Source organism: Carassius carassius, chromosome 24 (assembly GCF_963082965.1).
Source record: "Carassius carassius chromosome 24, fCarCar2.1, whole genome shotgun sequence".
Classification (NCBI taxonomy): domain Eukaryota; kingdom Metazoa; phylum Chordata; class Actinopteri; order Cypriniformes; family Cyprinidae; genus Carassius; species Carassius carassius.
In genome coordinates this window covers 14,312,452-14,337,613 of record NC_081778.1, presented here as the reverse complement: position 1 = coordinate 14,337,613, position 25,162 = coordinate 14,312,452, and the positions used below count along the sequence as shown (strand labels likewise).

The 25,162-nt window shown below is 40.6% G+C and overlaps 1 pseudogene; it reads left to right on the top strand.

Moving 5' to 3' along the window:
• Positions 1-1,426: 1,426 nt before the first annotated feature.
• On the top strand, positions 1,427-23,923 carry LOC132103483 (small ribosomal subunit protein mS29-like; annotated as a pseudogene).
• The last annotated feature ends 1,239 nt before the right edge of the window (positions 23,924-25,162 follow it).

The window sequence follows — 25,162 nt, the reverse complement described above, 5'->3', positions numbered from 1 at the left end:
GTTGTCTGATTGAATTTTATATAGTCTCAATAATTTATAAATCACACAAAAGAAAATTAAGCAGTTTAACTATGATAAAACAATGTTAATTTTGATGTCCATATGTTTTTGTTGAAGAAATTATGAAAGCTGTAGCAATTCTATCTCAAAAAGGTGGCCAAAAATGTAAGATATTTGAATTAAATGTTTGGTGAATATTAAGCAAGTATTTGATCATCCTGTAAGTTTAACAGCAGCAATTACCAGGCCTTTCGCACCCTTTGCAGGCATTTGTAAATTGTTCATTTATTTTTTATTACATTATGTATTTTAATAGTGTTTAACCATATGATTATTATGAATATTAACCAATCATTATTGCCTCATTGTTTTTTTGTAAGACATTTTAAATGCTTTTGTTCCCTTAGGTCTGTTTTCATAACCACACAAAAAAGATAAATTGTATATGTATATTGTATATTAATATTAATATAGAACGGAAGGAAGTGGCGGTGCTGCATCTAACTAATAAAGTAGACCCAAATAATGATACAATAGTAAGCCTAACTACATAAAATTAAATCAATTAAAATTAAAGGGCATCACAAACATATTTTAAAAGTAATTTAATAAAGACAGACTTTACTTTTTGAAATGTTTATGGATCCAAAATACATGAGCAAAATAGGATTTTTGCATCACACTTGCTTTGACAAATATTACATTTTCCTAATAAATAATAATAATAAAAACAATCAATGATATATACTTCTCTGTTTGAAATGTCATCTTCATTTAAGTAAAGTAAAAGTGTTGATGGATTAATTTAAAACTCAGCAATTTAACTTTGAAACTCAGAAATGACTTGTGATGATGATGAAATGGAGAAGAACTTTGACATTCAAAAAAATAAACGGTGTCTCCTTTAGAATTACAAAAGAAGCAATTGTAATCTGCATCCAAATTAAAGTGCTTGTTTCTTTCTCATGATACATTCTGAGATTTAGTTTATTTTGGCTCAGAGTAACAATTAACTACATATATTTGACACAAATCCGAGCAATGTTTTTATTCAAATGAGCAATGTATTTATTCATATATATATAGTTATCAACCCCGCTGGGAAAAAGATGCAAAAATATGTATTTGGTCTAAATAATAGTTATCAACCCCGCTGGGAAAAAGATGCAAAAATATGTATTTGGTCTAAATACACAGCTAACATTACTTTCGAACTATCGTCAGTGGAGAAAGATGAAGCATAACAGTATAGTTATCAACTAGCAGATGCTAACAGGCCATGGTAATTACAAATTACCTATTTCGTATTAATTTAATTCACATAATTCATATCTAACGATTAATTACAAGCCAAACCTTGACCTTTTGGTCATACGTCTCCTTCATTTACGTAATGACGTAACTTCCGACGTTTATCGAAACGATGATGGCGACCTCTATCGGCCGTGGTCCGTGACAGTACGACCCGTTCGATTCAACCAGAAATACGTGGTTATCGCTGTACACGTAAGCCTTAAATGACAAGTTGTTTTCTACGCATCTGTCGACTTTTTTTTGTAGGGGTAAGGTAATGTCTTATTGCGGGTTTTTGTGCATCACGTTATAGCAGCATCATGTCTCATGCACTTTCATGCTTCCAGCCAGCAAATCTCTCTCGAGGTGACAGACATCATGATCCCAGACTCTCTATCAGAGATTAACATTATAAAACAGGGGTTCCTTGAATTTAGGATATATCACTGTCCATTAGTAGACACTTGCATAACAAGCTATCAGTTTAATAGTTTTAATGTGAGCAGTTTGGTCAACTTGATTAAGTTACATTAAGAGAACCTCAAATTGCTTTACTTTTGTTTCAGAACATGAATCTGCAAAAACTCACCTTGGACTGTGTCCAAAAGTAAGTGTCATTCACCTTTCACATATTATTATATAATTTTTAAATAAAGATTATTAAAGATTAGACAATTTTACAGGATATAACTAGTGATGGCAAAATCGAGGCCTCGTGAACCAATGAAACAGTTGAACCAAATGTGCCATATTGTTTCGAGGCTTCGAATCAATCCGACACCCGTCTCAACGGTGACACCTAGTGGTCACTTGCAGGTGTTGATCTGAAACAACCTTGACGAGCCATTAAAAAAATGTGTTGTTTTTTTATTATTATAATGTTCTAATATGTGAAGCTTGTAACCTATAGGCTCCTCACTGTGCATAATGTTATTTTGGTCATGAAAAATGAATATTAATAAAAGAAATCAAGCCACAATGTCTCACTTTTTTAGAGATTTTTATTCAAAAATATTAATTTATCTGCTGTGGAAGGACTTAGCCTACTTCTTTTTTTACAGATAATTTCTCCAGCCTTTGAAAAAATCCTCTCACAAGGGACACTTGTTGCTGGCATACAAAGATATTTTTTTGCAAGGACATACAAATGAGGAAAGATTACTGCTCTCTCTTTCCAGTAAGTTAGTGGATCATGAGTTCTGGGCAAATACGCATCGTTGATGTATTTTTTCACTTCCACTGTGGCATCAGCTGTAGCATTGTGTATCATCTTGGTTTGATGGATGTGAGTATCAAAAAGTTCCCATAAACTGTCCTGTGTTTCTACTGGTGTTGATGGTGATGGTGATGATGATGATGATGGGTGTGATGTTGACATTTCTGGGTCTGAATAAAAATGAAAACAGCAATTAGTAACAAATCCTAAACTGACGGCATATATGAAGGATATATTATATTACATGATTCAGATTACATAACATAACACAGACTGAAAGTGCTCACCAGGATTTGTGTTTGAACGCATCAGTGAAGCACACTCCAGTGTGATATGCTTTTCAGCTTCCTGGGCTTTGGCAGCATTTCCAAATGCCACATTTTTGAACCTTGGGTCCAGCAGTGTAGCCAGTGTCAAGGCTCTAAAACTCTCATAACCTCCACATCTGGAGTGCAGACCTTCTTGCAGATGTGAGCCTATGAGCCAAAACAGGAGAAACACATATTTATAATAATGACAATAATATGACAGTTATGGCCAATCACATGGGTAGTATGGTCATTGTGGCCTACCTAATTGAACAGTTGATTCCTGCGTTGCATTTCCTTTTTTCTGTGCAAGCTTGTGCTGCAACATCCTGTACAGTGGTATAAGCTTTGAAGCAGACACTCTCTTTTCCTCTGACATCTCTGTTGTTGCGAGTTTGAATGGTTGCAGTATTGACAATGATTGTTCAATAATGTCATAATCAATACTTGTCAGGGGAGCAGTATCATTGTTTAAGTAGGAAAGTGCAGCAGCCACTGGTTCACGTTGGTCATACAAGCGCTGTAGCATGTCAAATGTGCTGTTCCATCTCGTGTCAACCTCCTGTATCAGTTTCAGAGTTGGTCTTCCCATCAAGCTCTGCATCTCCACAAGCTTGTCCTTTGCTTTGCAGCTGGATCTGAACAACCCCACTATCTTTCTGGCCTTCTGGCGTATTTCATTGATGACTGGGGTTTGATCTAGTGCCTTTTTCACAATCAAATTTAAAGTATGAGCAAAACATGGGACATGGCGAAGGTGGAGTAGCTGGGCACTTAGGATCATGTTAGATGCATTGTCAGTCACCATGCACTGAACTTTGGAGGTTATTCCCCACTCAGCCATTAGCAAGGCTTTAGCCTCCATGAGATGCTGGGCTGTGTGGGTTTGGTAAAACCTCCTTACACCCAGTACAACAGTTGCCATTTTTGCCTCTGGTGTTATGTAATGGCAAGTCACACCAAGATATCCATCCATATTAATGGAGGACCACATGTCAGCTGTAAGGCTAACAAATTCGGCCTTTTGTAGGTCCTCCATTGTCTTCTCCTTGGCTTTGTTGTACTTTTCGCTGACCATTATTTTAAGCACCTTCCGGGATGGGAGGACATAGCTTGGATCAAGCTTGTTCACAAATGCCCTGAATCCCTCATCGTCCACGATGGTGAAGGGCTGCAGATCCTTCACCACCATGTTTATAAGAGCCTCATCCTATTCCCTCTGTCTGACTTTTAAAAGAGAAGACAAAACATACTTTCAGACAAATACATTGGAAAAATACAGCTTCAATTAGTGCACATCTATTAAAGGTATAGCCTACTGGTTCATTATTTGGAAACCTTCCAGTGTTTATAATCAGTGCTTTATATAACTTATAAACTTTATAAACAGTGTCCCAAAAGGTTGTAATTATATTTCAATTATAATTATATCCCAAACAATGCATACCTTGCTTAGATGGCCCAGCAGTGTCAGTAGCAGGCGTAGGTACAGGGGGAATGCCATCCTCTGCACCCTGCAAAATGGCAGGATGAGTGCTCCTCAAATGGCGCATCATGGATGATGTATTGTTGCAGTAGGCTAGCTGCCGATCACAATACACACATCTCACTTTATTTGGGGTTTCTAAATGGAAATGCTCCCACACCACAGATGTACGGCATCTCTTCTGGGGAGCTTCCATTTTATCTATCTATCCAAATCTATCTATCTATATATGAATCGATCTATGTATCTAGATATGTATCTATAATCTATGTATCTATATATGTATCTATCTATAATATATGTATTTATATATGTATCTATAATCTATCTATATATGTATCTATCTATTAATCTAGCTGTCTATATACATTTATATCTATGTATCTATTAATGTGTCACTATATGTATACTCTGTCTGTCTCTAGCCTCTCAGTCAATGTGTTGTGTAAATTTAAATGTAAGTCTAAATTGCCTATAACTAATCAAATCGCACTATGTCACTATATCACCAAAAATCCGCTATCTCAAAGTCAAACTCCTCTCACAAAAACCCACGAGGTCAAAATGCGTTTATTTCACTTTTATACAGATGTGCGATTGTGTGGTCTGTTCCCGACCGTTCCAATCAAACGCTGATTCGGCGGACCACACCTGATGAAACAATTAGTGAAACACTTCGAGGCTTCGTTTGGTCATAGTCACGTGACATGGGTGTTTCGAATCACGCTTCGGATCAGTGTTTCGACACATCTGCGCTTCGGGATCTCGCAAAGCTTCGGAACGACTGTTTCGCTTCAGCCATCCTTAGATATAACAATCATAACCATTATGTATGTTTATGTATCAGGCAACACAGAAGTTCAGGCATCTCCACATTCAAAGCAGTGGCCAGCAGCTGGAGGCAGTTGCTGTGGAAACCGCATCAACTGAACCGAATCTGCTGTCATTCTTCAGAACTTCAGAGCAAGATCCTGTACGTCCTAAAAACAGAAACTGTGTAGTGTCTTCGTTTATCAGTAGCTTTCACACGTCTATTCATGAAGTTGACCTTTTTTGAGATAGTACACCCAAAAATGAAAATTCTGTCATCATTTACTCACTCTCATGTCTGGAAACCATTGAGTTAAATAGTAGGGGGAGAATACTATGGAAGTCAGTGGCAACCACCAACTGTTTGATTACCAGCAATCTTCAAACAGATTTGGAATGACATGAGGGTGAGTAAGCGATGACAGAATTTTCATTTTTTAAAGTGGTAAATCACCACTGGCAAGATGGGTTTTTATAAATATTGATTCTCTGTGCAGTATGACCATGGAAAAAGTCTGTGGTACATGACTAGAGAAGACAAAGAAAAGGGTCTATGGCATTCCAGTTCTCCAATAAACTTTAAAACCTGTAATACATTTTTTATTTAATTTTGGCAACACCCCTCTGTCAGTTGGACTGTTCATGCACGTAATCCAAAAATTAGGAAGTTTGATCTGTATTTTTAACATATTCCCTGGAGATGTCAAAAGTCCACCGCTTGATGCAAAGTGAAGCATTTTGCGTGATCCAGCAGGCTTTTGCTAAAAAATAAATACATACATACATACATGAAATAAATAAATAAATTGCTTGGTAATTTACCTATTATTTAAATGTTTACTTGTTGAGCTGCCCCTTGAAACTGCATGTAAAATATGTTATGGAAATCATATTACATTCTTATTACAGTTGCTCTTTCCTTTTTCCTCAGACATATCATTCAGAAAGACATACTAGGCGGTATTACAAGCTCCCCCCGGCTCACATCCAAAAACTCTTTCCTTATGGACTGCCTCCACGCTTTCAGTTGCAGGTTTGGGAACAGTACTGAAGTATGTGTGTTTGGAGCACTTTTGCATTGATTTAATATAGTCCAAATAGAAATGCCATTGTCATGATTTGTGGTTAAATATGCCTGGACAACTAATGCATGTTTGTGTTCTTGTTTCAGATTAAAACCTTTAATGAAGGCTGTGTGATGGTGAGGCCGCCGGCGCTGGAGCTTATCTCATATCTGAAAAAAGGGCTGATTACAACAAGCCTCCCCTGCGTTATGTCCTTTGTATCCTCAAAAACAAAATTCCAATCCAGAGACCTGTTTTACTTTGTGCATATTTTTCCACACTGATATATAACAAATTCCTTGATAGTGTACTTCAGATGGAGAAATTGGCACTGGAAAGACCATGTCTTTGTGTCACGCCCTGCATTACTGCTACACTCAGGGCTGGCTGATCGTGCACATACCTGATGGTGAGCTCCGTTGAACCCCTCATTGAGTCAAAATGTACAGTGATGTGAAGTTTGGAGCCTGATGTTGCTATGATGTTTTGTATAGCTCACCTGTGGGTTAAGAACTGTAAAGAGCTGCTACCATCTTCTTCCCGCCCCTAATGCTTCGACCAGCCGATCCAAGCATCCCAATGGCTGAAGAACTTCAAAATCACCAACGAACGATTTTTATCAAAGGTACAACTTGAAGTGTTTATTGAACTGTAGTGTTTATGAGATTATGCAAGTGCTATTTTGTGTTGTGTGTAAAATACCATATCACGTTGTTTTTATTTATATTTATTAATGTTATAAAATAGTATTTTTATTTTATTTTAACAAAATATGGACTTGCTTAAGTTTTCTAACTTTAAAATAAATATAAAAAAGTGTTTAGAAATTTATATTTCACAATATATATTCCACTAGCTCGGTTAATTTTATTTATTGAGCTGCTCTGATGTCAGTCTGATCAATTAACAGTTAAAGATAACACAGCCGTATGTGTGGACGAAGAGAGAAAGTACTGAAAAGGGGCAGCCTTTAGGGGAGCTTATTGATCAGGTGAGTTTTATTATTATAGAAGTTTTATAGTATAGTTTTTAGTTAACCATATTTTCAATGGTTTTATTTATTTGGAGCAGCTGTTCAAGAGCTGAGGCTGCAGGCAGGGGGCGCCACAAAGGACGTGGGGCAGTGGGGCAAAACATCTCTGTGGGGCAAAACATCTCTTCGAAAGGAGGACAGAACTATGGTTTGTTGGTGTAAATTAGTCAGTAAAAATAAAGTAAAAATGAATTTAAAAATATTTACATAATTATGCATAATTATACCAATTTTATTAAATAATTGGTGCATTTGTTTGACATTCTGCTTTCTTTTCCTTTTTATGTAGTGTGAGCCAGAGGAACTGACTTTGATTCATAAAGATGATGAAAAACAACTGGGTAAAAAAAAACTCTTGAAGGAATAGTTCACCCAAAAATGAGAATTTGCTATAAATGCACTCACCCTCAGGCCGGCTGAGATGTTTTTTTTTTCATATTGAAACAGATTTGGAGAAATTTAGCATTACATCACTTGTTCATCAGCGAAACCTCTTCAGTGAATGGGTGCTGTCACAATAAGATAAAACAATCCTCAAGTAATCAACACAACTCCAATCCATCAGTTTACATCTTATGAAATGAAAAGCTGCATGTGTAATAAACAAATATATCATTAAGACATTGTTACCTTATAAATAAAATATGAGTCCTCTATATATAATTGTTATAGATCAATTATAGGTGCAGGAAGGTACAGGTGAGGAAGTGCTGGCATCGTTGACGGAAGTGCTCGCTGGTGTTGGGGATGCAGGTGTAGCCGTGAGTGTTCTTCGGAGTGCATCGACCAGATCTTGAAAGGGGTCCGTGAGGCTCATGCTTGTGCCTAGCGGTGTTGGTCCAGTCTTCTGTTACAGATCACTTGGGAGGCTGAGGAGTAACAGACAGAAGGGTTTATTAATGGACACAAGCAGAGGAGCAGGTAGTGTTGGGTAGAGTGATGAATGGATCCGTGAGAGCTGGGTGAAGACGTCAGAGGAGGGAGGTGAACCACACACACGCACACTTGGGATCTTGATCTTCGGATCAGATCCTTCACCACCATGTTTATAAGAGCCTCATCCTATTCCCTCTGTCTGACTTTTAAAAGAGAAGACAAAACATACTTTCAGACAAATACATTGGAAAAATACAGCTTCAATTAGTGCACATCTATTAAAAGTATAGCCTACTGGTTCATTATTTGGAAACCTTCCAGTGTTTATAATCAGTGCTTTATATAACTTATAAACTTTATAAACAGTGTCCCAAAAGGTTGTAATTATATTTCAATTATAATTATATCCCAAACAATGCATACCTTGCTTAGATGGCCCAGCAGTGTCAGTAGCAGGCGTAGGTACAGGGGGAATGCCATCCTCTGCACCCTGCAAAATGGCAGGATGAGTGCTCCTCAAATGGCGCATCATGGATGATGTATTGTTGCAGTAGGCTAGCTGCCGATCACAATACACACATCTCACTTTATTTGGGGTTTCTAAATGGAAATGCTCCCACACCACAGATGTACGGCATCTCTTCTGGGGAGCTTCCATTTTATCTATCTATCCAAATCTATCTATCTATATATGAATCGATCTATGTATCTAGATATGTATCTATAATCTATGTATCTATATATGTATCTATCTATAATATATGTATTTATATATGTATCTATAATCTATCTATATATGTATCTATCTATTAATCTAGCTGTCTATATACATTTATATCTATGTATCTATTAATGTGTCACTATATGTATACTCTGTCTGTCTCTAGCCTCTCAGTCAATGTGTTGTGTAAATTTAAATGTAAGTCTAAATTGCCTTTAACTAATCAAATCGCACTATGTCACTATATCACCAAAAATCCGCTATCTCAAAGTCAAACTCCTCTCACAAAAACCCACGAGGTCAAAATGCGTTTATTTCACTTTTATACAGATGTGCGATTGTGTGGTCTGTTCCCGACCGTTCCAATCAAACGCTGATTCGGCGGACCACACCTGATGAAACAATTAGTGAAACACTTCGAGGCTTCGTTTGGTCATAGTCACGTGACATGGGTGTTTCGAATCACGCTTCGGATCAGTGTTTCGACACATCTGCGCTTCGGGATCTCGCAAAGCTTCGGAACGACTGTTTCGCTTCAGCCATCCTTAGATATAACAATCATAACCATTATGTATGTTTATGTATCAGGCAACACAGAAGTTCAGGCATCTCCACATTCAAAGCAGTGGCCAGCAGCTGGAGGCAGTTGCTGTGGAAACCGCATCAACTGAACCGAATCTGCTGTCATTCTTCAGAACTTCAGAGCAAGATCCTGTACGTCCTAAAAACAGAAACTGTGTAGTGTCTTCGTTTATCAGTAGCTTTCACACGTACCTATTCATGAAGTTGACATTTTTTGAGATAGTACACCCAAAAATGAAAATTCTGTCATCATTTACTCACTCTCATGTCTGGAAACCATTGAGTTAAATAGTAGGGGGAGAATACTATGGAAGTCAGTGGCAACCACCAACTGTTTGATTACCAGCAATCTTCAAACAGATTTGGAATGACATGAGGGTGAGTAAGCGATGACAGAATTTTCATTTTTTAAAGTGGTAAATCACCACTGGCAAGATGGGTTTTTATAAATATTGATTCTCTGTGCAGTATGACCATGGAAAAAGTCTGTGGTACATGACTAGAGAAGACAAAGAAAAGGGTCTATGGCATTCCAGTTCTCCAATAAACTTTAAAACCTGTAATACATTTTTTATTTAATTTTGGCAACACCCCTCTGTCAGTTGGACTGTTCATGCACGTAATCCAAAAATTAGGAAGTTTGATCTGTATTTTTAACATATTCCCTGGAGATGTCAAAAGTCCACCGCTTGATGCAAAGTGAAGCATTTTGCGTGATCCAGCAGGCTTTTGCTAAAAAATAAATACATACATACATACATGAAATAAATAAATAAATTGCTTGGTAATTTACCTATTATTTAAATGTTTACTTGTTGAGCTGCCCCTTGAAACTGCATGTAAAATATGTTATGGAAATCATATTACATTCTTATTACAGTTGCTCTTTCCTTTTTCCTCAGACATATCATTCAGAAAGACATACTAGGCGGTATTACAAGCTCCCCCCGGCTCACATCCAAAAACTCTTCCCTTATGGACTGCCTCCACGCTTTCAGTTGCAGGTTTGGGAACAGTACTGAAGTATGTGTGTTTGGAGCACTTTTGCATTGATTTAATATAGTCCAAATAGAAATGCCATTGTCATGATTTGTGGTTAAATATGCCTGGACAACTAATGCATGTTTGTGTTCTTGTTTCAGATTAAAACCTTTAATGAAGGCTGTGTGATGGTGAGGCCGCCGGCACTGGAGCTTATCTCATATCTGAAAAAAGGGCTGATTACAACAAGCCTCCCCTGCGTTATGTCCTTTGTATCCTCAAAAACAAAATTCCAATCCAGAGACCTGTTTTACTTTGTGCATATTTTTCCACACTGATATATAACAAATTCCTTGATAGTGTACTTCAGATGGAGAAATTGGCACTGGAAAGACCATGTCTTTGTGTCACGCCCTGCATTACTGCTACACTCAGGGCTGGCTGATCGTGCACATACCTGATGGTGAGCTCCGTTGAACCCCTCATTGAGTCAAAATGTACAGTGATGTGAAGTTTGGAGCCTGATGTTGCTATGATGTTTTGTATAGCTCACCTGTGGGTTAAGAACTGTAAAGAGCTGCTACCATCTTCTTCCCGCCCCTAATGCTTCGACCAGCCGATCCAAGCATCCCAATGGCTGAAGAACTTCAAAATCACCAACGAACGATTTTTATCAAAGGTACAACTTGAAGTGTTTATTGAACTGTAGTGTTTATGAGATTATGCAAGTGCTATTTTGTGTTGTGTGTAAAATACCATATCACGTTGTTTTTATTTATATTTATTAATGTTATAAAATAGTATTTTTATTTTATTTTAACAAAATATGGACTTGCTTAAGTTTTCTAACTTTAAAATAAATATAAAAAAGTGTTTAGAAATTTATATTTCACAATATATATTCCACTAGCTCGGTTCATTTTATTTATTGAGCTGCTCTGATGTCAGTCTGATCAATTAACAGTTAAAGATAACACAGCCGTATGTGTGGACGAAGAGAGAAAGTACTGAAAAGGGGCAGCCTTTAGGGGAGCTTATTGATCAGGTGAGTTTTATTATTATAGAAGTTTTATAGTATAGTTTTTAGTTAACCATATTTTCAATGGTTTTATTTATTTGGAGCAGCTGTTCAAGAGCTGAGGCTGCAGGCAGGGGGCGCCACAAAGGACGTGGGGCAGTGGGGCAAAACATCTCTGTGGGGCAAAACATCTCTTCGAAAGGAGGACAGAACTATGGTTTGTTGGTGTAAATTAGTCAGTAAAAATAAAGTAAAAATGAATTTAAAAATATTTACATAATTATGCATAATTATACTAATTTTATTAAATAATTGGTGCATTTGTTTGACATTCTGCTTTCTTTTCCTTTTTATGTAGTGTGAGCCAGAGGAACTGACTTTGATTCATAAAGATGATGAAAAACAACTGGGTAAAAAAAAACTCTTGAAGGAATAGTTCACCCAAAAATGAGAATTTGCTATAAATGCACTCACCCTCAGGCCGGCTGAGATGTTTTTTTTTTCATATTGAAACAGATTTGGAGAAATTTAGCATTACATCACTTGTTCACCAGCGAAACCTCTTCAGTGAATGGGTGCTGTCACAATAAGATAAAACAATCCTCAAGTAATCAACACAACTCCAATCCATCAGTTTACATCTTATGAAATGAAAAGCTGCATGTGTAATAAACAAATATATCATTAAGACATTTTTACCTTATAAATAAAATATGAGTCCTCTATATATAATTGTTACAGATCAATTATAGGTGCAGGAAGGTACAGGTGAGGAAGTGCTGGCATCGTTGACGGAAGTGCTCGCTGGTGTTGGGGATGCAGGTGTAGCCGTGAGTGTTCTTCGGAGTGCATCGACCAGATCTTGAAAGGGGTCCGTGAGGCTCATGCTTGTGCCTAGCGGTGTTGGTCCAGTCTTCTGTTACAGATCACTTGGGAGGCTGAGGAGTAACAGACAGAAGGGTTTATTAATGGACACAAGCAGAGGAGCAGGTAGTGTTGGGTAGAGTGATGAATGGATCCGTGAGAGCTGGGTGAAGACGTCAGAGGAGGGAGGTGAACCACACACACGCACACTGGGGATCTTGATCTTCGGAGAATCGCTGGAGAGGTAAGTAGAGGAAGAGTTAGTCCTTTGAGTTACCATACAGGTAAGACCTTGTCGCGAACGAGACCGGACGCTGATTGAGTGCGTGTGTGTGGTATTTATGGTGCCGAGGTGATTGGGTAATGATGAGGGTCAGGTGGAAGTGCTCAGTACTCAGGTGAGGGCATGCGTTGTGAATGAGTGGAGGTGGAACCTGGCGTGTTGTAAAATTACCCCCCTCCCCACGACCCCGACGACGTGGTGGACGTCCTCTTCCCCTGGGAGCTGGTCGGTCAGGATGATTGGAGTGGAAGGTGTCGAGTAAGTTAGGATCCAGGATATTGTTGCTTGGGACCCAGGAACGTTCCTCTGGACCGTATCCTTCCCAGTCAACTAGATATTCCAGTTGTCCACCACCCTGCCGGGAGTCCAGGATGTCACTTACTTCATAGGCCGCGCCGTCGTCTAGGAGGAGTGGAGGGGAGGCCTCGGTTTTGCCAGGTTCTGTGGAGGGAGAGACAGAAGGATGGTGTGGTTTAAGGAGAGACACATGGAAGGTGGGGTGAATCCGGTACTCAGGGGGTAATTGGAGTTTGTAAGTGACCAGATTGATCTGCTGGAGGATGGTGAATGGGCCAATGAGTCTGGGACTTAGCTTGCGGCAGGGCAGGCGCAGGCGGATGTCCCGGGTGGACAGCCAGACCTTCTGAACGGGTTGGTACGTTGGGGCCTCAGATCGGCGAAGGTCGGCTGTCGTTCTGCGTAAGGCCTGCTGGAGTTGGTGGTGTGCCGCATCCCAGACCCTATCGCTCTCCCGGAACCAGTAGTCGATGGCGGGGACATCCTAGTTTCACCTGACCAGGGGAAGAGTGGAGATTGGTAGCCGAGTACGCACTGGAATGGAGTGAGTCAGGTGGTAGGTTGACAAAGGGAGTGAGTGGAAAGCCTTCCATACCCGGGAGATGAACTGAGGACCTCGGTCCGAGATGATATCCTCTGGGATGCCGAAGTACCTGAAGACATGGTTAAATAACAGCTCGGCCGTTTCCATGGCCGTGGGCAGACCCTTCAGGGGAAGAAGACGACAGGATTTAGAAAATCTATCCACTATGACAAGAATGCAGGTATTATTATCTGAAGGAGGAAGATCGGTGATGAAATCCACCCCTAGGTGTGACCACGGGCGATTGGGAATGGGCAGAGGATGGAGCTTGCCTGATGGAAGATGGCGAGGGCTCTTGGATATGGCGCAGCTTGTGCATCCATTCACGTACCTCCTGACATCTGAGGCCATGTTGGGCCACCAGAAGCGTTCCTTAAGCAACAAGAGGGTTTTATTGACCCCCGGGTGACCAGTGCCAAGAGATATACTGAATATACTGATGTCCCGGTGGGCAACCCGGCGGGGTGTTCGTAGTAGGATCGGAAGGAGGAAGGGTCTCTGCGGACCAGCTAATAGGAGAGACGATGACCTTTTCTGGAAGAATGGTTTCTGGTTCTTCGAGATTCTCTTCGGGGGCGTGACACCGGGACAGGGCGTCAGCCTTTACGTTTTCACCCCTGGGCGATATGAGATGGTAAAGCAGAAGCGGGTGAAGAATAACGCCCAGCGGGCTTGTCTTGGATGTAATCTTTTGGCCACGCAAAGATACTCCAGGTTTTTATGATCTGTGAGGACCAGAAATGGGTGTTTGGCTCCCTCCAACCAATGCCTCCATTCTTCTAAGGCCAATTTGATGGCCAACAACTCCCGATTGCCGATATCATAGTTGACCTCCGCCGGGTTGAGTTTCCGGGAGAAGAAGGCGCATGGGTGGAGGCGACTGGGATTCCCCTGCTGCTGAGAAAGGACCTCTCCCACTCTGGTGGTTGAGGTGTCGACTTCCACGATGAAGGGTCGGTCGGGGTTGGGATGAACCAGGAGTGGGGCGGTCGTAAAGGCCTCTTTGAGGGTGTGGAAGGCCTCTGTGGTGGCAGGAGTCCAGGGGAGAGATTTGGGTTTGTTACGGAGGAGACTGGTGAGAGGGTTGGTGATGGTACTGAAGTTTTGGATAAACCGTCTATAGAAGTTGGCAAAGCCAAGGAACCGTTGTAACTCTTTGATGGTGGTAGGAGTGGGCCAATCTCTGACGGCATTTACCTTCCCCTCGTCCATCCTGATGCCACTGTTGATGTTGTATCCAAGGAACTGCACTGAGGGCTGATGGAAAGAGCACTTTTCGGCCTTGAGATAGAGTTGAAAGGCCCTCAGGCGTTGCAGGACCTCCGCAACGTGGCGTTGATGTTCTGCCAGGCTCCGGGAGTATATCATCTATGTAGACGAGGACGAACTTGTGGAGGAACTCCCGGAGCACCTCATGGATGAAGTCCTGGAAGACGGAGGGGGCGTTAACAAGTCCATTCGGCATCACGCCGTATTCATAGTGGCCAGTAGGGGTTATGAAGGCTTTTTTCCACTCGTCCCCCTCTCGTATCCGGATGAGGTTATAGGCGCTGCGGAGGTCCAACTTGGTGAAAACATTGGCACCATGGAGATGTTCCAAGGCAGCTGGGACGAGGGGAAGTGGGTACCTGAACTTGACAGTGATATTGTTGAGAGCCCGATAATCAATGCATGGTCTTAAACCTCCGTCCTTTTTCTCCACAAATAAGAAACTCGAAGCAGCAGGGGAGGTAGATGGACGAATATAACCCTGGGCCAGCGCCTCCTTGATGTATTCCTCCATGGCCTTCTCCTCCGGAATGGATAGGGGGTATATCCTTTCTTTAGGCACTGGTTCACCCGGCAGCAGATCGATGGCACAGTCCCACGGCCGGTCTGGAGGCAGCTTGGAAGCCCGTTTGGGGCAGAAGGGGGCGTAGCAGGTAGGGATGGCGATGGATTGGTTTTCAACTGGGCTCTCTATTGAAGTGGAAAAAAGAGGTTCAGGGGAAGATGTGGCCGGAACTGGACAACCTGAGATGCAGCTCTTGAAACAGGCATCGCCCCACTTCAGGACTTCACCCGTCTTCCAGGAGATTACGGGATTGTGCTTCTCTAACCACGGGCACCCTATAATCACATCAGCGGTGGATTCCTCCAGAACCAGCAGATGGATTTCCTCATGATGGAGAAGGCCGGTTTGGAGGGAAATGGGACCCACACTATGACGCACGCATCTTCTACTTAACGGTTTGCTGGTGATAGTGTGGACTTGGTAGGCTGACGGCGTTGCCATGGTAGCGAGCTTGAGCTGACGGCAGAGGGCGCCGGAGATGAAGTTGCTGGCTGACCGAGAATCGAGGAGGGCGGAAACTGGAAGAGATATGTCAGCGGCAGTAAGTGTCACAACAGTGGTCAGTGGTTTCATTTGGTATCTTGAAGGGAGAATGGCACTCACCATGGGACGAGGAGGACGGACGGGGCATACAGCGATGGCATGCCCCGGGGCTGCACAGTAAAGGCACAGATTCTAGGCCAGCCGTTTTTGTCTTTCAGCCATAGAGAGACGATATGAGTCCACTAGCATGGGTTCGCTGGCTGGTTCTGGGGAGCTGACGGCCTCTGGTCGGCAGAGTGGCATAGAGGAATACGCCTGGCCCTGGTGCTCTTCTAAGCACGACTGCATACGGGTGGCGAAGCGGATGGACAGCTAGATGAATTGTTCAAGCCTGATGGTGTCCTCGTATGCAGCGAGATGCAACCACACTCGAGGTTCCAATCCATGACGGTAGGTAGTCAGTAAAGCCTGTTCGTTCCATCCACTGGAGGCTGCTAGAGTCCTAAACTGAAGGTCATATTCATTGACAGACATTTTTCCCTGTTTGAGATTATACAGCTTCTCACCAATGGAAGAGTCCCAAGCTGGTCTGCCAAAAACTTCTCGGAAATGGTCGATGAAGCTGGAATAAGACTGGATAACTGGGTTATTTTGAGTCCATATTGAATCTGCCCACTGTAGTGCTTTACCTTCCAGTTGAGAAATTACAAAGGCTACCTTGGATCTCTCTGTGGGGTACAAGTGTGGTTGCATCTCCAGGACCAGCGAGCATTGTAGGAGGAAACTGTTGCAATCCTCCACCGGCCGGGCCATGGGACTGGCGTGAACGGAAGGTGAGGAAGTGCTGGCATCATTGACGGAAGTGCTCGCTGGTGTTGGGGATGCAGGTGTAGCCGTGAGTGTTCTTCGGAGTGCATCGACCAGATCTTGAAAGGGGTCCGTGAGGCTCATGCTTGTGCCTAGCGGTGTTGGTCCGGTCTTCTGTTACAGATCACTTGGGAGGCTGAGGAGTAACAGACAGAAGGGTTTATTAATGGACACAAGCAGAGGAGCAGGTAGTGTTGGGTAGAGTGATGAATGGATCCGTGAGAGCTGGGTGAAGACGTCAGAGGAGGGAGGTGAACCACACACACGCACACTGGGGATCTTGATCTTCGGAGAATCGCTGGAGAGAGGTAAGTAGAGGAAGAGTTAGTCCTTTGAGTTAGCATACAGGTAAGACCTTGTCACGAACGAGACCGGATGCTGATTGAGTGCGTGTGTGTGGTATTTATGGTGCCGAGGTGATTGGGTAATGATGAGGGTCAGGTGGAAGTGCTCAGTACTCGGGTGAGGGCGTGTGTTGTGAATGAGTGGAGGTGGAACCTGGCGTGTTTGTAACATTCTCCTGTAAAAAAAAAGTCCTCTCTATTCTGAATCAGGAGATAAATATGCTCATATCAAGTACAGTTTACCATTTGAGTAAAAACAGAGTTTGCAAAATAAAAGTATCATTAAACAAAAATAGTTTAAAAAAAATTTAAAGGACAAAAGGGGGAAGGATGACACTGGAGGAAGAGTTATTGTGGATTATGGACTGTTATTTTGACCATAATAGACAGTATATGATGGATTTGTTTCTTACAAACATCCAGCTTTTCATTACACAAAGGATTCATTGATGGACTGGAGTCGCGTGTATTATTGCAGTGTTTTTCTCAGCTGTTTGCACTCTCATTCTGATGGCACCCATTCACTGCAGAGGATCCATTGGTGAGGAAGTGATGTAATGCTACATTGCTCCAAATATGCAATGAAGAAACAAACTCATCTACATCTTGAATGCACTGAGCGTAAGTACATTTTCAGCACATCTGTATTTTTGGGTAAATTATAACTTTAATATTAAGATACAGATTTAACTCTCAGTGAGCTGTTCACTCTTTATTTATTCTGTCATAGAGTGGAGGTGCCATTCTGATAGCTTTGTCTCAGACTGGCTCTGTGTTCAAGCCACGGTCTGCTTACCTTCCCAGTGAGCTACTAGGAGAGGTCAGCAGCTTTCACACACAAAATAAACACATTATGCCTTTTTTTTACCAAATTTAGTTTTCGTTTTAACATCAACAATACACTTTGAAGAATTAGTGCACAATAAAGTTTAGAGGCACCCGTTATAATCTGTTGTGCGTGTTGTATAGATTTGTTAAAAGGGCTCAATATATTTGCACTTTTTCTGTTTCCTTGTCCCATTTTGTTTATGCCTTCTGTCTTTCAGGAGGGGTTTGATAATATGGAACCTTTTGTGCCAGTTTCTGTGTCTAACTACAATGAGAAGGAGTTTGAGAGATGTTATCTGTACTATTTAGACCGCAACTGGCTTCAGCATCCACACAGTAAGTTTGCGTATTTGTTTGCTTGGATTCTGAGCAGTGTAATTGGCAGTGCTGTGTGTTAAAAGAGAATAATGAGGCCATATAAAATGTAGGAAGTTCCAATTTATAATTTTCGGTAGCCATATCACCCTTGAGCCCAAGACTGATTGTCCAATGAAGCTAAGTAGAGTTGAGCCTGGTCAGTACCTGGATGGGAGACCTACTTGGAAAACTAGGTTGCTGCTGGAAGAGGTGTTAGTTAGGCCAGCAGGGGGTGCTCACCCTGTCGTCTCATCCTAGCTGCTGCATTTTGAACTGCCTGCAGATGTGACAATGTTTTCTGGCTGACTCCTATGTACAAAGAATTACAATATTCAAGCCTTGAAAAAATAAAGGCATGGATGAATTTCTCAAGATCTTTAAAAGAGAGAAATATCTTAACTTTAGCCAGAAGTCTCAAGTGAAAAAAGCTGGATTTAACGACAGCATTTATTTGCTTATCGAATTTAAAATCTTTTTCAAATAAAACACCCAGATTTTTCACCACCATCTTATAATACGAGACCAGAGGGCCAAGATTAACAGTCTCACTAGGCTCAAAATAATAATCTCGGTTTTATTTTCATTAAGTTTTAAGAAATGTAAGGACATCCAGGCTTTTATATCAATTAAACATTCTATTGTAATGGTAAATAAATCTGCGTATCGTCTGCATAACAGTTTAATGAAACGTTATTCTTCTTAAAAATGCACCCTAAAGGGAGCATATATAAAGAGAAAATTATCGGGGCAAGAATAGACCCTTGTGGGACACCACAGGTGAGAGGAGCCGAGGTCGATAAAAATTCCCCAACATTTACTGCAAAGCTTCTATGTGATAGATACGACTTAAACCACTTAAGAGCCACTCCTTGGATTCCTACATATTTCTCAAGACGAGAAACCAAGATGTGTGAGTCAACAGTGTGATCAACAGTATCAAACGCAGCAATAAGATCTAGTAAAACTAGAATTGCAGAAACCCCAGAGTCAACAGTTAATAAAATATCATTATAGACTTTTAAGAGTGCTGTACTGTTTTGCCCTAAAACCTGACTGGAAAACTTCAAATAATTAAATTTTCTCTAAGAAAGGCTGTAATTGAGTGAAGACTACTTTCTCTAAAACTTTTGAAAAAAAGGGAAGTTTCAAAATTGGCGGCACTATTGCATGTTTAAAATAGACAGGAACAGAGCCCGAAACCAAACAACCATTAATTTTATGTATTAATTTTAGGTTTAGGTAAATATAGTACTATAGCAGTACAGTACAACAAAGAGTAGGAAATAAAATACAAACTAAATGTTTTGCAAATAATAGTTTAGACATTTATAATGTACATTTTTCACAGTATATATTGGGTCTTTTAAACTGGAATAAAAAAATGTATTTTAAGAATTTAGTATTGACAGTCCCTCACATGAGGATGATCATATTTAGAGGTCTGTGGCAGAGATGGGACCAAGGCCCAATCCCAATTCTATTTTATACCCCTTCCCCTTCCCCTTCCCCTTCCCCTACCCCTCCGCCTACCCCTTCCCCTTGTCCCTTGAAACAGAGTGTCAAGGGGTAGGGGAGAAAATATTCCCCTAAGGATTGGGACACCACTACCATGACGTCACACACCATCATTCGTCGTCTTGCTCTTACAATACACACATATACTGGTGTGCATTAGAGCCTTTAATCATTGTTCTGTATTAATGAGCTGCTGCTTACTGACACACACACACACACACATATCGGAAATCGCGCAGCTCACACATCCAGGAGAAAAAAAACTTGTCAACGCTGCCCCACGGCTTATATTAAGTTTAAATACTGAATCGCTACATTATATTTTCCAGCAGCGAGAGGATACAATCGCTGTTTTTACTCCAAAAAGACAAACGCACAGACGCGAATACACGCTACTTCCATCTCTCTCTCTCTCTCTCTCTCTCTCTCTCTCTCTCGGATAGGCAATATTTGAGAAAATGGTTTAGCGATTTCTAATTATTGGGCTACGGCAGTTATCGCCCTGATCAGATATACTGTGGCACTATCATGCAGTCTGTAATGATATGACGTTAGCAAATATTAGCGATTTTTTGCAAACATTTCTTTGAGTAACATGACCATTAATATGAACACACAATTGAATGTAACATAAAACAAATGATTACTTTTCGTTAAAATCTTTATTCTTATTCCTATTATTTATAAATCTTACATTTATGTGTCTTTTTGTTCGCTGTAGCAGCCATGTTGCTGAGATAATTCATACTCCTTCGTTTTAAGTGTGGTCCCGAAAAATCTTTGTTTGAAGGGCTATCTGGCCCTTCCCCTTACCCCTTCCCCTACAACCAAAAGAGAATGGGGAAAAAAGTGGAAGGGCTAAGGGGTAGAATTGGGATTGGGCCCAAGTCACACATGTGCAAGTCTCAAGTAAGTATCAAGTCTTAACCTTCAAGTCTCAAGTAAGTCCCAAGTATTTTTTTCTTGGGCAAGTCAAGTCAAGTCAAGTCACAAGCTATGTCAAGTCAAGTCCTGTATTAAGTCAAGTCTAAGTCAAGTCACCTTATTATTGTAATTTTACCTGCAGAATCTGATCTTAATAAAGTTAAAAGACAAGATATAAGTAACTGTCAGTAAATTAAAATAATTTGGATTTGCATTGTAAATACTCATGCATCATGGAATCAAACGAAATTGTAACTTCATACAATTATTTATTTTTCACTTTTGCCAACAGTGTTTGAAATGTTTTACATTTTCAACATTGAGTCCATAAAACAATTAACAGCTTAACATCCAACAGACTCCTCTCTGAACACCTCTCTCTCTCTCTCTCTCTCTCTCTCGCTCTCTCTCTCTCTCTCTGAAACACAGTTTACATACAACATTAAACTTTGTTACATTTCTCCTCTCTCTCTCTCTCTCTCTCTGTCTCTCTCTCTCTCTCTGAAACACAGTTTACATACAACATTAAACTTTGTTACATTTCTCCTCTCTCTCTCTCTCTCTCTCTGTCTCTCTCTCTCTGAAACACAGTTTACATACAACATTAAACTTTGTTACATTTCTTCTCTCTCTCTCTCTCTCTGTCTCTCTCTCTCTCTGAAACACAGTTTACATACAACATTAAACTTTGTTACATTTCTCCTCTCTCTCTCTCTCTCTCTCTCTCTCTCACACACACACACACTCTCTCTCTCTCTTTCTCTCTCTCTCTCTCTCTCTCTCTCTCTCTCTCTCTCTCACACACACACACTCTCAGAAAATATCCATAAGTCATTACCTCTTTTACAAGGTATTGCACTTGCAAAATATAAGATTCGAGAGAGTCTTGTCTGCAAGCCGAGCACGATGTGGCCTATCCCAACATGGGGTGAGCTAGCGCAGAACAAAACACATCTTCAGCACAGCGACTCATTTGCACGTCTCTGATTGGCCAATGCGTTCAACAGACATGTCTGTGATTGGCTACAATGCTCAATGCTGCAAAAACACGTCGTGAGTACCTTTTAATGCAAAGGGAATATATATATATATATATATATATATATATATATATATATATATATAAAACTGTAATATGCACTTTTCATCATTAGGTAATCGCGGCAGCTGTAGTCTTATTCACATTTGTTTTTCTGATTAATTGTTTTGCTCTATGAGAAAGACAAGGTAACAAAATATTTGCGGCTTAAGCCCCCTTAAACCCAGGCCTAGCGCCGCCCCTGGAATGCGTTTTTTTGACGGCCTGCTAGCGGATCGTTAGAGGCCGTTCACATATGCGGCCGTTCACAGATCGCGTCTTTTGCCCGTGCAAGTTCGTTATTTCCATGCGGCAAGGAAGCCGACCGGAAGTTGAAGTCGGCCGGGTGCTGCCATCTTGTAGCAGAACTTCACTTGCGTTAGCATCCCATTGACCTCCCATTCATTTTGGCGACACTTAGACAGCGAATAACTTTACATCTGAGGCGTTTAAAGACTCCATTTGTCCATTATTTATTTCTAAAGATACAGTTTTTGTAAAAATAGGCTAACGATTGCGTCATAATCACTCGACTCTCTGTCACATTACCGTACAGACAGGAGGAGAAGCTCGCAGGCAATTAACCTAATATGGCGTACTGGCGTTACATTTTTAAAAACTATACAAAATAATTAATCAGAATACTTACTCCTGCTCACTCATGCCAAAGAACTCCCCGCACAAGCTCGCCGTCTCTGCAAGATTAACGATGGCAGTTTGCACGCACAGCTACTAGAAGATGTACATCTGTCAGACAGGTTGCTGACGTCATCAAGCTTAGTTTGAGTCTGCGCGTCAGAAACTGCTAAACTGCAGAAGTGCTAAAAATAGCTAAAACTGGGCTTCAGTTGTCTCAATTGAGTTTCAATGGGGTCGCTGTGTCCATTTCTTTTACTGTCTATGGTTATTTCCAATGTGCTCATAATGGAAGCGACACACACGTGGTGCGATGCGCTCATTTGTTCCAGGCGCGTCCGCTCAGAGTTAAAAACATCTCAACTTTTCAGAATGCCGCAAGCGCACCGCGGGTCATGTGATAAGAACTAAACATTCAGCTTCATCCTTTCCCGTAACAACGCTGAAAGCTCAGCCAAGATGAAGGAACAGCTGATCATAGCTGTATATGGATTACCATTTTGAAATAAATTTAGTAGCAGAGCTACTGCGAGCAATTTTTAGTGCTGCAAATCCATTTATCCTTTGCTGAAATTTCGGCGTCTTCATGGAGAGAGCACATCATGGTTGCTTAGCAACGGCAGACACGTCAGGAGCGCAACTGCCCGAGCACTTTGGAAAGATGGAGAAAGCTGCGCGCCTAGCGTTTTCCATGCGTTTTTAGGCACAACATGTGAACGGCCCCGGGAAAGATTAGATGAATGTGATCATTTAATTTGTGCCTTTTTTGTGCCTGAAATCGCTGATACAACCTTTAATGGCTACTTTAGCTATTATTACATTAGCTAACTACCAACTAACCAGATAACAATAACAAATTTACATGCACTTACTGGGCAGAATGGCTCTTCAGATGACGGACGAAATTGGAGGTTGTCGTCTGGCTGTCGAGATTTGTATGTTGCATATCTTGCAAACTGCTGTTCTTCTTTTGCCATCTTGCAAAATATTCTTGAAGACAAAAGCGATGACCCTCGGTACCCCTCCGGCTGACATGTTGATGTGATGTGATATCTGATCTAAGTGGGCGTGGTGTGCGTAAGGTACGAGAGGGCATGACTGATGATAGTGTCCTAATCCAGTCATGACAACGCTATTCTCAGCCTGCGCTCCAGCTGAGTAATCAACTTTATTTTTTAAAATAATTTATATATTTTATATTCAAACTGAAAACATGATGTGATTAACACTCAAGTCATTCAAGTCATCATGTCTCAAGTCAAGTCAAGTCCCGAGTCTATAACTTCCGAGTCAAGTCTCAAGTATTTTATTTTTCATATAAGTCACAAGTCATAAAAATAGCGACTCGAGTCGACTCGAGTCCAAGTCCCCATGTCTGGTCTGTGGCATCTAAAAGATTGAAAACTCATCTAAATCGTCTAAATGAGTAAAAAAAAAAGCTGAATTCTAATTGAACAAGCTAATTTCATGAGAGTTTTATTCTTCAAGGCAGAATAACCTTTCATGCATAGGTTACTAGGTACTGCTTTTTATTATTTCTTATCTTTTACCAACAGGTCGATCTGAATAAGGAAAGAAAGAGCTCATCTTTCTCAGCAACAAAAACCTGTCCATTCGGGAAAGATTGTGTGCTTTCTTGTAATGTAACTATATATAATATGAATTCAGCAAATGTTTAAAGCGTGCAACTTTTTTCATAATAAAATCATTTAGAAAAGACTTGGAAAATGTCTACCGCCTTTTTTACAGTATGTGTGATTTTTGAACTTGATAAAACTCTACTTCTCTTAAAGGTGCTGTAAGATTTTGACTCTATTTAAGCATAAAAATACCATAATATGTTTGCAGATATTTAAGAAACAGTGGTTATTCTCATCTGAAAATGTGAATTCCGGAAAGTCGGTCTCTGTTTTGGTTTGTGAAACCCGCCCACTGCCAGTTTACCCAATTGTATTTCGGCACTCCGGGTTAGAGCTGAAGATTTTTGCCCAAACCCAATGGGACCCGACGGGTTCGGGCTTAATTTATATCATCTTACGTGGGCTCGGGCCGGGCTCAGGCTTGTGCTCCGGTTTGGTAAAGGAGCGGTCATGTGATGTGTTTCGATTAGCGCGAGAAAGATGTGAAATGGATGCTTAGTAGGTGTAAAAGGAGGCTTGCCTCTGGCGATTACGTTTTGGTTGCACCAGCAACTAAAGCAAAGTCTGACGTGTGGAAAAGTTTTGACCATGTTTATAATGAGAATAATGAGTGAATAATGATGCACCATCTGTGAGCTCAGGAACGCGCTGAAGACGTATATTATAATATAGTACAATAGTAGTATAGTACAATATTTTGAAAATGATTCAATATTTTGAATTTGGACTGCAATACCTAGTTCAATCACTCTGTGTCAATCCTACATACAACACCTTTAACCTTTGTGCGCTCCTCATTTGAGAGTCACAGACACCTGAAATGTAACTTTTTTTTTTCTTCAGTAAAATCAATCTGATATATTTTTGTTCAATAATATTTTTTCTTTTGTATCTCATGGTACTAATTAATATTTATGCATTATGATAATTTTTTTCCCATTGAAAATAATAATAAAAAATTCTACTTTTTTTACAATTATTTTTCAATTAATGTAGTATTTCAGTTTAAAATAGAGACTAGGCCTTTAAAATCCAATTTTTGAAGGCAGAATAGCACCTCCTGGTTAGAGAAAAAAAAAAGAAAAACCTGTATTTTCATGGTGTAACCGCTAGATTCCTGTATAGGACTCTATAGAGAGGCTTGTGAATTCCCTAGTTTTTTTTATACATAATTGTTTCCTTCAGTAGGTCGTGGATTTAAAAGTATATTTAAGACTACTTTGTGTCAAGGTTTATATTTT